A 14,787-nucleotide genomic window follows, 5' to 3' on the forward strand; every position below is an offset into this window, starting at 1 on the left:
GACAGTACAGCCATCATCTGGGTGTCCAAAATGAGGTGTCCGAGCCAAACAGGAGAACCTCTGTTTTTCCCCCATTCAATTTCAGACAGTTCTGACTCATCCACTGATGGACTTGAGTTATACAGTGGTTGAAATGGTCGGCTGTTTCTTCAATGTTGCTGGAAATTGATACGGCTAGCCGTGTATCATCAGCACATGAGACCACTGAGAAGCCGAACTTCCTGATGATTTGTGATGATCCTGTGCCTCGGATTCCTATCTCTGAAAGCCTGTTGGCTGAGATGGCATGGCTCACCGTGGTACTGCTGTCAGTGCAGTGTAAGTGCTCTGAAACTTAAAACCTTTAGTCATTGACTAATCATTCATTGACATGCTAAGTCCATTGTGAATGATGTAGAAAATGCACCCAAGGCATGGAAATGGAAAATTCACCTGAGCTGCAGCACTTATTGTACACTCCACTCAGTACGACAAGGAAACATTACATCAGGGCTAACAAAGTAGCCTGTTTGCTGCAGTGTAAGGCTTGCTGAGCAAAAGGTTAAACTAACCCTTTTTAATAAGTAAAAACCTCCCTTTTAAATATTAGTAAGTCAATCCTATGTAGGCGTTGTAGCGAACAAGCTCCGAAGGATGGTATTTAAAAGTGTCACATGTTGAAAATAAACATGACAACGTCCCTAAAGCAATAAATCCATAAAAGCTATTTTTGGTTTGGCAGGTCTTGCTGTCCTTTATATAAAACCAGAGTGATTTTGAATTTATATTAAATAGAAATAATAAATAGAAAGCTACCACTAATCTGCCTGAGCTGTCACAGGGCTAAACAGCACTCACTTTTGCCAACTCCCAGCCTGTTCTCAAGCCTGGTAATAGGTGTGCAAAATGTGTGAACTGCAGCCAAGAAGCAAGCAAGAGGCTGACCTGAATGGGCAGAGATGACCTCTTGGAATTCTCCACAGAATATTCACAGAGGAAGCTGTGGGCAACCTGTGGCCAACCTGTTGACATTGTAATGTCCAATCCTGTTTAACAGGTCTGTTGATCCATATCTAACACTTGACAGAGAGAAAACAAGATGCTAAGACAATTCTTGTGTATCTAATGCCTTTTACTGAAAGACCATGCTTTGTTGTGACCTACCAGGCCTCAGTCTCTGGGTTTGTTGTGGGTACAGAGAGTGCTTCAAACTGTATTTTAGTGTTAGATGTGGGACGGCAACAGGATTGCCAAGGTACATTCCCCACTCATATCTACAGCATCTAGAGCCCAAGTTTAGTGTGCCAAAGACCTTTGCCATAGTGGATTTGCTCTGACACATTGTATTTTTGGCCTTTTTAGAGTAACCCAAATAGGACTACGGCAAAAATAGATTTGTCACGACCTGGGAGCCTTTACTCCATTGGTCATAGAGGAACTAGGAGTGTCATAGGGTGTCCTCCCCCCTCAGGCTGGTGAACTGTACAAGTCTAGACCCTCATCATTAGTCATTGCTCTGAAAAATGCTGATCTTGCAAAAGGATGCCAGGCAGACTGAATCTGCTGCACTTGGCTTTTGTGACCGGCAAGAAGGACCCGAGTAGTTTGGACCCCCTTCCTTTTAAAACAAAAGGGCAGAAAGGTCTCCAAAGATCATGAGGTGTATCCTCTGGGTGGCTCCAGGAACCTATAAAAGCTGCAGAGGACAGTCCTGTGAAGAATGCCAGTTGACCAGTGGCAACTGGACCTGGACTGGACTTTGCTGTTTCCATCTGCCAGTCACCCTTAGGGGCAGATTTACCATTATTTCATGCAGAGCAGTGCAGCAAGCCACCATATTTAACATAATATGGCAAATTCCTGTACTTGCTTGCTCTGAAGCACAATGTGCTGCCAAGCTTCAATGCAGGCATCCTTGCACCATGGTGCATGGGTGCCTGCTTTGCAGACAGGATTGTTTTGTGCAGGAACAGGCAGATTCCTGCACAAAAACAATCCCCTGAGGCATGCCCTCTTTCTGTATAGGAACAAAAGAGGAGAAATAAAGATATTTCTCCTCGTTATTCCTGAACCTGGGAAGGCATATCATTTTGCCCCATTCCCAGGTCTACCAGTAATGGTCAATCTGGGAATGTGCCAAAGTCCTTGGGTGGATGCATGGGAAAACTCGCACTCCAGCCATGAACCACCTCCCTGGGGCAGAGTAACACAACACAGCAATTTGTGCTGCATTTTGTTAGTTTAGATTTATCAAGCCACGCAAGGTGACCTTGCATAGCTTGATAAATCTGAATTCGTAGTTGTGTCACCCTTGCAACCCTTTGTATGGCCTAAAGGCAATGCAACCCATTGATAAATCTGCCGCTGAGAGTCTAAAGCTACTCCACATGGGGTCCAGTGGACCTCATAAGTGTCCTCCTGTAGTAGTTCAGGCACCACAAGAAGTTTGGGTACTTTGCTCCAAAGTTTCAAGGGGACCGATGGCAAAAAGTATTTGATTGGCAGTTCCACAGTGTGAGATTGAAATTCCTCAGAAAACGAAATAGTTTGGACTTGGAAATGATTTCAAACTTCCCTACTTCCAGGCCTGAGCAGGGCAAATCCACTTGGTGTATCCAGCTTGGTGAGGCGGCCCTGATATTAAAATATACAACCCTCTTTTATCTGATGTATTGCCCCTCATTTGTGATGCAATGCACTCCTGTGAAGGTCTCTGGTTGTCAATAGTTGGCTACTCTCTTGCTCTCTGTGGGTCTACTGTTATGTGCTTCAGGTAGGAGAGGGTCGGAAAAGACTTCTTTAGTAGTCATAGTTCTGAATCTTTTCTTATTGCATATAGACATCAACACAGTCACATATTTCTTCCAATGCCCTGCATTACTTATGCAGTGGGTATGTAGCTAGCTAGGGGAACTGTAATTCTTGTAATGTCATAAGGGTATGGTTTGCACTGATGCTGGCATCGTAAACGGAGCCAGGCTTTTCTTCCACAGGTGAATAAGCTAAAAGAGAGCAAAGGGCAAGGGAAGGTGTCATTTCCTCCTGCTTTACAGAGAAAAGAAACAAAATTGAGACCAAATTCTTCCCACATTTTCACATATAGAAATACAAAAATTCCTCTTTGAATAGTTTTTTGTACGATCCTGCAAAAAAACATTCCTGCCCATAACACAGGCCCCCTTGTAGCATGATGCAAGGGTGCCTGCGTTGTTGCTAAGCAGCAACAAGTGTGCAAGCAATTGAAGAGAGCTGAAGAGTGCCATATAGTTTAAATATGGCCCTTCTCAGCTCTCTCCCATTCACAAAACACAGCATAGAAACTTGCCTTGCTGCACTGTGTTATATCAATTGTTCGAAAATTTGCCCCTACACCTGAGCCTGCAGGTCTTGTGGCACAGTTGTGTCTTCCCCTTTTTAACCATGGATAGTGGGGTGTGATGCTGACTGGAAGTTGTCTCCTACTACCTGGATCCATGTTGGGTCCTATGACATTTTTGTTTTCAATCAACTTGCAAGGGGCACACAGCCAACAGCTTTGCTAAAGGCAATTCAGTTAATAGGCTTTGCAGACAATTTTGAGGGGAACCTATGGGAGTATCCTGTTCCTTCAGCTTCCGTCATTCAATTTAACATGTTGTTTCTTTTGTGCCAGCTTCCCTGGTGTTGTGGTTAGTATTCTGTATGCGTGGGCTACCTCTTCCATTCAGTCCTCTGCCCTACAGAGCCTTGACCACTTTGACTTGTCTGTTTCCTCGCATTCTTGTACACTTGCATGTACCAGTTTTCCTTGGATCCCTTTCCTACCTGGATCCATTCCCCGTATTTAGTCCTCTACCTTCCCATGTGTACCCCATCCTGGTATTGCTGCTTCAACCCACCTCAACCTCTTATGAACTCTAGTAGACTTCTCTTCCAGGTCTCCAGTTAATATGGTGTAATTTCTTTATTTCACTCTCCTGCACACACTGGGTGTATCCCATGCAGTCTGTTCTTTTCCTTTCCTTCTCTATTCTTTGCTTGTGCCATTTTCTCCCTATATCCTTCCATGGTTTGTCCCTACTCTGCTGTGTTTTTGTGACTGGACTCCTAGACACTCTCATGCTTCCTACCTTCCTTTTTCACGATAATGCCATTTTCATCACCTGGTCCCAATCAGACCTGGTCCCTCTAACCATTCCAGTCTGTTCCTTACCAGAACAACAATTTACTTACCTTTGGTAACGCCTTTTCTGGTAGAGACTCTATCTAGCCACAGATTCCTTTCTTTACAATATTCCCAAGGCATCAGACTAGAATCAGAGGTTTTCAAGCAGTATCCCTGTGTGCGAGTAGGTGACGTTGTTCAGCTTTGTGTCAGTGGTGTCTGCGCCGGCAATGAGATGTGTTGTGCATATATATATGCCACCCCAGAGCACTGATTTCAGTTACTTTCGCAAATTTCCACACCAGGAATGCAGGTCCACAATGAAGACTGACAACTGGACTGAAATTATAAGACCCTTAGAAGGGTGACTCTCACACTGTAATCAGTTCTGCGAGCGTGGAGGATGGGCTGGCCAGTAAGGAATCTGCGGCTACATAGAGTCTCTACCAGATAAGGCGTTGCCAAAGGTAAGCAACTTGTTCATCTGATAGAGACATCTAGCCACAGATTCCTTATCTTAGAATAAAAAACCCAAGCAATGCCTCAAGAGAGGTGGATAGCAAAGCTGATTTAAACCAGGATGTCACACAGGACCAAACTGACACAGTTGCCATCACAATGGACCTGACTGTTCAGGCCGTAGTGCTTGGTTAACATGTGCAGAGATGCCCATGTTGCTGTCTGACAGATTTTCAGATCAGGGACTCCTTGGGCTAACGCAGTGATCGCCGCCTTGGCTCTGGTGGAATAAGTGCATAAGCCCTCATGGAGTTGCTTCTTGGCCAATGCATAGCAGATATTTATGCAGAGCACTATTCCTCTTGAGATGGTCCATTTCAGTATAGACTTCCCTTATTAGCCCCTAGGCACCCCACAAAGAGTTGATCATCTGCCTGGAACTCTTTTGTGCGATCAAGGTAGAGCTACAACTCTCTCTTTGGGTCGATACGGTGGAGTCTCTTTGAAGTGTGAGATGGAGAAAAGAAGTTAGGCAGTGTGATGGTCTGGCCTACATGGAAAGGAATCACAACCTTCAGGAAAAAGGAATCATGTGTCCAGAGTACCTGATTGTCCGGATCGAAGATGTTGTAGGGAGGGTGCACAGAGAGTGCCTGCAATTCGCTGACCCTTCTGGCCAATTTGTAATAGGCATTAGAAAAGCAGTCTTCATAGTTAATAAATGGAGAAAATGTTAGACCTGGCAACCTTGGCATGGTTTTCCCCTGTCTTTTTGCCCCTGCCTCCTGTATTTTTGCTGTGTGCTGGATTTCGTGTTTGCTGGTCTAGATGATTTGGGCACTTTGCCACTGCTCATCAGTACCAAAGTGCAAGTGCTCCCTATGTAAATTGTGCATATGGATTTGTGTTTCCCTGATTGGCCTGTTTGACTTACTACTAAGTCCCTAGTACAGTGCTTTGTGTGTACCCAGGGCCTATATGTCAATTGCTGCTAGTGGACCTGCAGCACTGATTGTGTCACCAACAGAAGCAGCTTTTCAAAAGGGGTCTCAGACCTGCCAGTGCAGCGTCTGTGTGTAGTCTCTACTGCCAAGTCGACCTGGCAAGTGCACCCATTTTCCAGGCCCTAGCCTTCCCTTCTAGTACATGCGAGTCACCCCTAAGGTAGGGCCAAGTTGCCCCTATGGGCAGGGTGCAGTGTAGGTGAAAGGTAGGACAAGTACTAATATGTGTGATATGTCCTGATAGTGAAATGCAGTGACTTTCGTCTTTCACTATTGAAAGGCTATCTGTCCCATAGGATAGAATGGGTGTTTATTTATAATATCTTATAAGTATAACTTTCCATTGGGACAAAAGGTGGAGTTTGGTATCCCTAAACTCAGAATATAAAAATGCATCTTTTGGTAAAGATGTTTTTTATATTGTGTGTTTGAAAATACTACTTTTAGAAAGTGGGTATTTTCTTGCTTAGCCATCCTGTATGCCTCTGCTGGTTTGTGGATTGACTGTCTGGTTTGGAGTGACAGAGGCTGGGGATGTGCATTTTCTTTAGACAGCCACTGGGGGGGGTTGAGGTGTGTCCTGCCTTTCCTGGATGTGTCAAGTATGGGGTAAATAGACCTGGGTTGCATTTAGAGTCGTCGGAGGAGATTTCCCTGTACCTGAATAGGGCTGGTCTGTCTTGGACAATGATGTCTCTAACTCCTGCCGGGAAGCTGGGCCAGAGAGGACAGAATTGGTTTTGACTGAGCACAGAGTCCCTCTGCCACAATAGAACAAGGAGAAATGGAGCATAAATATTGGGGCCCAGACGCCAGGACTTTAGATTAATTCTGGACTCAAAAGGAACATCTGCCAAGTAGAAGAACTGGGAAAGCTGAAGGAAAGTACTGCCCCTTTGCTGTGTGCTGTCTGGGGTTAGCCTGCAATGGCTGTTTCTGCCAAGGAGAGGACAAGACTTTGCTGTGTGCTGTGCATCTGCTTAAAGAAGATCTCCAAGGGCTTGAAGAGGAGCTTGCCTCCTGTATTTAAAGTCTCGGGGACACAAAGACTTCACCACCAGCTCCCCTGAACTTCCTTGCTGGGAGTTCTGACCTGCCAAGAGGTGCCTGCTCCTGCTTTGGACCTCTGGAGTTGTTCTGCCTGCTTGGAGCTGGGAAAAGAGAAGCAACTATGGAAGCGTGAAGCATCTGCACCCGTTTCCGACGCAACACCGTAGTTCAGAAAGAACAGAGGGGGCATTATGGTACTTTATCGCTCGCTCGAGTACAGTTGACATTTCTTCTGTGCCCAAGACCAAAATGGTTATGGATAGGGACAAACGGAAGCCCACATGTCCAGGGTTGCGGGCCCATATTTGTTCAAGCTCCTAATCCGCACTGATACATACATGCCAACAGACATAGAGACTCCCGATTCTGAAGGCACAAATGGCTTTATTTTAGGTGTCTCCATCTTGAAATTGCCCCTGCTTCATTAGAAGTCAATGGGGAAAAAACTTTTGCACCATTTTAGTTTTCTGTTCTAAAATGTTTGCATGTATGTAACATGCCCGTATTTTTACTCTCCCAATTTGTCAAAAGTACTGTGAGGTTGGTAAACACTCACCAAGTAATCGATGACTACTCTAGAGCAGTAAACTCTCATCGCTTCTATTATTTGGAGGGTATTTCTTATGTGCATCTCATCAGTCTTGGAAGCCAGCACATGCAGGTCCTTCCTCTGATGTGAGCTGCACGGTATACACCTGTTACAACGCATTTCTTACAACGCACTAATGTTACAACGCTACTATTACAACGCATACCATTACAACGCATTGCGCTGGGGGGCGCTCTAGGATAGGGAATAAGTATAATTTACTATCCAACACCTTCCCTAGGGTCCACGGGGACTGGAGTTAGAATAGTAAATTATACTTACCACTATCCAGCACCTCAAAGCGCTATGCGTTGTAATGGTATGCGTTGTAATGGTCGCGTTGTAACAGTAGGTAGTTGTAATGGTATGCGTTGTAACATGGTACATCCGAGCTGCACTCAACAGGTGCAGAAACTACAACAGGTAAAGTATATTCATTTCTGCTCTGGACAGGCCAGGGATCGCTGGTGCGACTGAGGCTCACACACCAGGTTTTTCGAAGGTCTTGGCTAGACAGTGCACGTACTCTTTTGAAGAGAATGCTGTACTGAATATGTGGGCCTCAGCCCGCCCATATGCTTCCCATTTGCTCACTCCATTGTCTGTCTCATATTCTTTGCCATCTTTTGTCCCTTGCATGCATTGTAATGCCTCTTTTAGTGTTTAGCCCTCCCCCAGTGCATGGACCAAGTACTTAAAAACAACCATTGCTCCTGCTTTTACGAGCACTTTTGGACATAATTTTTTTACACCACCACTTCCCCCAACCCTGTCACTGCTTTTCCCTTTGTTGTACTTTTCGTTTCCAGCACCTCCCTCACGCCACTGCTTGTTCCCTTGCACCTCCTCCAATCCTGGGACCTGTCGAGAGAAGGGAAGTTTGTCCAAGGCAAGGTACATAGCCTAGGAATGATGTATCATTGTTGGTATATTTCTTTTGTATGTGATCCTGGTCCAGAGTCAGCTTTGGATAGTGGACTGCAATGATACTTATTGTGCATCTTCTTACTAAGCGCATGGGATTTGAAAGATCTCCATACTCTTAGCTCATTCGAGGTGTGTTAGCGTCCCGCTTTGTATATTTCCAGGTGTTTCACGGTGCAAAGAGCTTTTGTATATCGTACATAATATAGGGAGCTCCCAAAAAGCACCACCACTTCTGGTCATTTCTTTTAAAATTCCAGGCCTATGGAAGTTCCGGCAGGGGTGGCTCCTCCGCTCAGGCGGAGCAGTGTCGCCCCACAGCATTTCAGCACTGCAAAAAAGGGGAAAAATGATAATAGAGCAATGTTATTATCATTTTATTTTTCCGCGCTGACGCAGTTTTGAGGGGAGCAAAGCAAGGGGGGAGTGTTGGCCCTCTCCAAGTGTGCATGACTGTTTGGCTGGCCGTCTTGGGCTGGCTAAACAGTTATGCGCACTTTACATGTTCTCCACTGGCTGTATTGTACAGCCTGGGTGGAGAACAAGCTCCGGCTCCCAGTCCCTGTCTGAGCACCAAATCAGTGCTCAGACCAATCTTGACGCTGCAGTCATTGTGACAGTAGCATTGTGATTGGCTTAGGGGAGCCTGGGTGCTTCCTGCTTGCGGTTCAAACAGAAGGAAGAAGAGGGAGGAGAGGTGGCAGCAGGCAGATAAGTGATTTATTTGTTATACCTCCCCCCCTCCCAGCGCACTACTACTGCCAGGGAGGAGCTGCCACTGAGTTCAGGGTTTATGCAGTGGTCAAAGTGGGAGGGGGGGGGGAGTAGAACTACGGGGTATCAGAGGGAGGATTGGGTCAGTGGGCGAAGTCAGAGGTGCGGCCAGAAAGAGCAAAACATCCCAATTTCTAGTATTTGTTTGGCATTTCACATTGTGCATGAAGCAGAGAGACCATGAAGTTTGTGAACGTAGGAGCATATTTACAATAAAGTGGCAAAGCATATCATTAAGCCAACAAGGTTAACGACACGCTTTATCAATTTTAAATGCTGGGCTGCACCATATTTAGTAGAATATGGTGCAGCCCTGCGTTTCCCATTGTGCTGGCGCCAACTTAAGCTGCCTAGCACCAACCGCAGGCATCCTTACACCATAGTGCAAGGGTGTCTGTGTTGAGGGCAAGATTGTTTATGTGCAGGAAGGGGAACCTGCACATAAACAATCTTTGAATGCCGTTTTGTAACTTCTATGTCTGCTACTTAATGCGGCACACATAGAAGTTATGAAATGTAATTTTTTTTATAAAATGTCATTTTTAACACCTTTGATGCTGATGACGGAACCGCTCCGTCATCAGCTGCGGTGGCGCTGTGCTGATGACGGAGCGGTTCCGTCATGGCCCTGCCGCTGCGCCTGCGCGGATTCCGTGCCTGCGCGAATTCCGCGCCTGCGCTGGGCGTTCTATTGAGCGGGCGGGGCCATGACAGAACCGCTCCGTCATGAGCACAGCCCAACCGTGGCTGATGACGGAGCGGTTCCGTCACCAGCATGCGGCCGCCCCGCCCCCTTAGCACTGCGGCACAATAGCCGCCGCAGTGAAGGGGTTAAAAAAATTATTATTTATGTGCAGGAAGGAGTACCTTCCTGCACATAAACAATCATAGGCAATTTGCTGTTCCTATGTGTGCTGCACAAGGCAGCACACAATGAAACAGTAAAAACGAGAAGCAATAAAGTGTTTTGCCGGTTTAAGACCAGGTTTTCCCTGGTCATAATTTTGGCGTTGCCTCCTATTTATGCCATCCTTGTAAATAGAGGGCAGCATCAAAATCAATGGGTGTTGCGGTGGAACGCCCACTGCAACACCCACTGCCCACCCCTTTCACGCTAAATGCAGCGTGAAAGGGTGCCTTATTTACAAGGCGGTACAAAAGGGGGTGGTGATGGACTGAGCATCTGAATCAATCAACCCCTCACACCCAGTCAAAAGATCTGGGTTTAATCCATCACCGTTCTTTAGCCCACTCTGCCACCCCAGTTCAGACATGGCTATATGCAAATCAGTCTGACCCTGTGCCTCATGGGAACAGTCCAGCCCGAACTGCCAAGCCATGTCTTTCCTGGACCGGAAACAAGCTTCCGAGGACCGGTTTCTGGCATTCCAGCCGTCTTCAGCCCGGCTTGCTAGAATCCAGTGGCAAAGTGAGCAAAGCAGCATTAAGCCTCATTAAGTGGCTTAACGCTACCTTGTAAATAAGACAAGGCCACTATCGTCATCACATCACTGAAAGTGACGCTGTGGTGGCAATAGGTGCTAGTAAATATGCCCGTAATTTGGTGTGCGTGCAAATCCTGCATTGCCGATCCGTGCTGAGTTGTAGTAATACTGATGAAACAAGGCCAATGGAAGTACCAATGGGTGAGGCGGACTGGCCTCAAGGGTCCTGTGACCTCAGTGACTGTCACTTTTGCTCTAGTGTGTGCTGCTTCAGCCTGCCTGCAAGACTGGAGGTGAACTACAGTATGGATAGTGATGGACAGGCCTGTAAGGTTGACCCACACTTGCCACCCTTAGGTTAACCCTGCTGATGCTAAGACACCAGGGCTTCTGTGGTCTAGCACAGGAATATGCTCCCTCAGGAAAGTGGTCGGGTAGACTGGTCATGAAGGCTGAACCTGGTTCCTCAGTTCCAAATTCGGCAGCTTTGGTCATAGTGCCACATCCTCTCCCCCACTGAACACCATACTGCCCCACAGAGAAACTCGCACTGCCTTCAACTACAACCCAATTGTGCCCCGCTATAAACACCTGGATGCGACTCAATTTAAATTATGCACTAGACAAGAGTAATATATTGCCTGGAAAAAAAAAGTACCACCATCCTGGAAAAAGCACACAGGGAATGCAAGAATTAAGTAAAGCATGTTAGCAGGAACAACATGGTTACCTTTACCCTTTTACACTCATTATTCAGAAATCAATTAGTGTTTTTGCCTGGAAGGGACCCGTTTCAATGTTTATTGTTTACAGCATTAAAAAACGTAAGCAGTATGGCTTAGAAAGATCACTTTTTTGAACACTGAGCCGATTAGGATCTCATTAAATGTTTATCACTCCATGGACCAGTACAAAAGTGTCTGCCAAGATTCCACTACCAGACCGCAAATAAAGTTCTCGGGCATCATGTCAATACAGGTTTTATCAGCTTTGGTGCAAAAGCATCTACTTTTATTTTCTTCAGAGGGTCTTAAAAATGGCTTCAAAATTGCTGATTTATTAGAACTAGAGGACTCTGCTAGCCTCTAAACACTATCGAGGTTTTTGAGCTCATTTGTGGTCTACATTTGTCCAGCTTATCAAGAACTGCTTGCCCTCGTTGCTGTTGAGGCACAGAGAGCTAATACCCTGTTTCTGCAACTTACACCCATATCAGTGTTTCTTCAAGACTCTCCACTCCCTGACTGACTACACTGCTTAGCTACCTTTTGCAAAATCCACTCACTCGTACACACCAGAGGAGACCTATTTGCTTTGCCCATTGCACGTAGAAAGTGGCATGGCAAGCAGAGTGCATGGCAAAAATGTGCACTGGCCTGCAAGAAGAGGAGGTTACTGGCGCTTGGAGTGGATACTTTGAGTCACATATAGACTGTGCCTGTCCTGGAAAGCCCACAGAGGAATCGAGGTTTTCACTGCAGGAATCAGGAGGCGGGAGACTAGCCTTGAACTCTGTGGTCTCCCGAAACAATCGGGAGGCCTGGCACTTGGCAGGATGCTGATTCAGCGCGCAACCCGTGTTTAGCCAGGATACAGGCCCGATGGAAATTGCACCACCTTGTTATAGAGCGCTGATCTGATGCGATGCAGAGGCGTCTATCACTTTCAGCATTTAAAGGCACACACTACTTTGTGGGCCTTATAAAAAGTGTGGTAACAGCTTGCAGTGCTAAGAGCGGGATGGAAGTCCTGTAGCAATGGAGCCTCGTACAGACAACACTTTCCAGGGCGCCAGTGGATATCTGGTAGGTAGCTCATGCTACCTCCGCACATGGGCCGGCTGACCAACATGGGCTCATAAGGGGAGAGCGGAGCCCGCTGAGTAGAACAGTGTTTTCACCGCAAGTGCATCCGGCCTCATCAGTGGCGTCACTAGGGTTGGTGTCACCCGATGCGGGTAACTCATGGTGTCACCCCATCACGACTTACCGCATGGACTTCCTCCGCTCAGAGTCCGCCAATTTCCATTTGTATTTACACTATCAATTCTTTCTGAGAATTTTAATCTTGGTGTAAATCACTATCACACCTGAAAATTGTGAGGAAAAGTCCAGAACTGGAAAAGTTATGTTCTTATGGCATTGAATCATTTAGCACTGCACTCCTTGTGCCTGGTCTTATTTATTTCCTTTCATAGCGCAAATTCCACTCAAGCATAGTGTTATAAAGTAGTGTAACTTCGCCTCTGCTTTTTTAAAATGTTGCCAACATGCCTAATTAATGTGCGCGATGAACCTTGGGATTACTAATGATAGCTAGACTACATTTCCCAGAATCCTCTGCTGCGAGTTACAAGTTTAACGCGTTTGCCCACAAACAGCAAAAGCCACATTAGCTCCTACATCTGTAACATCCGGTACATGCCAGGCACTTCAAGAAAAGGGTGCGCCTTTGGTCCAAATTGCATAGAATTTGAATCTGGCCCCTAGTCCAAGTGAACCAAGCTAAAAACTCCCTCTATGCACAATGCTGCAACATGAAAGTCCAGAACATGGCGATCCGGTTAGCCAGGGCTTTAAGTGTGATGAAAAAACTGGAGGGTATCTCAAAGGGGAGGGAGTGGTCGATATAATGAAGGGTGTGGCTTTAAAACACCTGAGCTAAAAATCTTTGCTGAGCAGTGTGCCACCGCACTGGTATTTTGATTTTTCTGTCACTGCAGTGCATCCAGATATATGACACAAGTAACATTACACAACAAGCCAGGACTATTGGCTTTGTCAATGGTTGTTAATTGCATAAGATAGATAAGCAAAAACGATGGCTTTGTCCTTTGTTGTATATAAGTTTGACAATGGTTCAATTCTGAAATGATGAGACTGTGCAAAACGAGTCTCTTTGAAGTTACATCAAAGGCTGTGAAGGATAGCACTGCTGCAGTTTAGATTTATTTTTCATCCAAGTGTGAAAAAGGAGAGTCCGATAGGGTCCCGTTTTTTGGCACTTGCTATTTAGAATTGACGGTGCTGAGCACCAGCAGGACCCGGCCCACTTAAAGCCATGCCATTAGCACATGTGTTACATTAGGATCATCTTTCTCGTCAGACTGCATATCACATTTAGAAATACCAAGCCAAGCAGATGAATGATTAACTGTAGGTGTGATTACATTTTACAGCGTGCTTTCTTTTAATGCTGCTTTAAGAGATTTCTTCTGAAGGGTTGCGGGGACGGCCGGGTTGGGCAGCAATTTACGACACAGGCCTACTTGTGCTTCCTGACGATCAGATAAGAACTGCGAGACGACTGGCCGCAGACGCCGTCCCACCGAAGCCTCACTCAACCAAAAATATGCCTCTTTGGGTGGCAGCAACAGCTCTCGCTACGAAACAGAAGGGACACGCAGCTAGATAGCAGGTGGGGGCGCTGATGGACACCTGAGAGTGCAGTTCTCAGTACAGTTTATAGGACTTGCGTCCTGTCAAAGGGGCAGTGAAAAACGCACCACCACCAGGATGACGGACCCAAAGAGGCTTCAAACACTGAGCAAGCCAGGTCCAGGCCCGTCTCACTCCTGCAGACGCTGGTGGCAGCAGTCTTCAAGGCTCCGCACCGAGTGGCGATAATATGCTGAGACACCCCAGGCCTCCAGGCTTTCCCTGCCCCTGCCGTTCATAAATGCAAGCAGAGCTCGTGGAATGGTGTGAGCGCAGGGGCCACAGCGCCCGAGGCCTTCAACAGGATCCGCCTCACCCCGCGTCCAACAGCGCAACAGAAGTACATTCCCTGCGCCAGAAAGCGTCCCCAGAGGATAGGACTGTGATTGGCTGTCAGTGTCACGTGCTTTTCAGTATGTGTTATACACACAATTCACCATATCCAATTCATTCACATCCTTATCCAGTTCATTCAGTATTCCATGCATCACAATGTGATTCATATCCGATTTCAGTGATTCCCATATTAATTTCAAGAACACCGTTATTTGCCTCACTGTTATTTATATCAATTTCAAGAGTTCTTATATTTAAACCATTCTGTAATGTTAATTTTTTTATTTATTTTTAAATTCGCTTTTATGTTATATCAACTCTATACAAAACAGTACACTTGCCTACAGTAAATGACAGCACCTTAACACATGGGACAGCATATATTTTAATAGATTAACAGTCCAGCACTATCCCTCTTTTCTCAGAACATTTTTTTCACACACCAGGACCGGACCTCCAAAGCATAGTGGCATTCATCTAACCGGAAATGGGGCCGGGATGGCACTTCAGATACTATTACATTTGGAGCTTTTGTCCTGGAATCAGTGTGTATACACATTCCCATAATGCCTCCATCCCGTCCCCATTTTACTTTTTGGGGACTCCACATCCTAGCTGCCATCGCTCCAGGAGGCGCGCATCTGCG

This window comes from Lissotriton vulgaris, chromosome 4_1 (genome assembly GCF_964263255.1).
Source record: "Lissotriton vulgaris chromosome 4_1, aLisVul1.2, whole genome shotgun sequence".
In the NCBI taxonomy this organism is placed as follows: Eukaryota; Metazoa; Chordata; class Amphibia; order Caudata; family Salamandridae; genus Lissotriton; species Lissotriton vulgaris.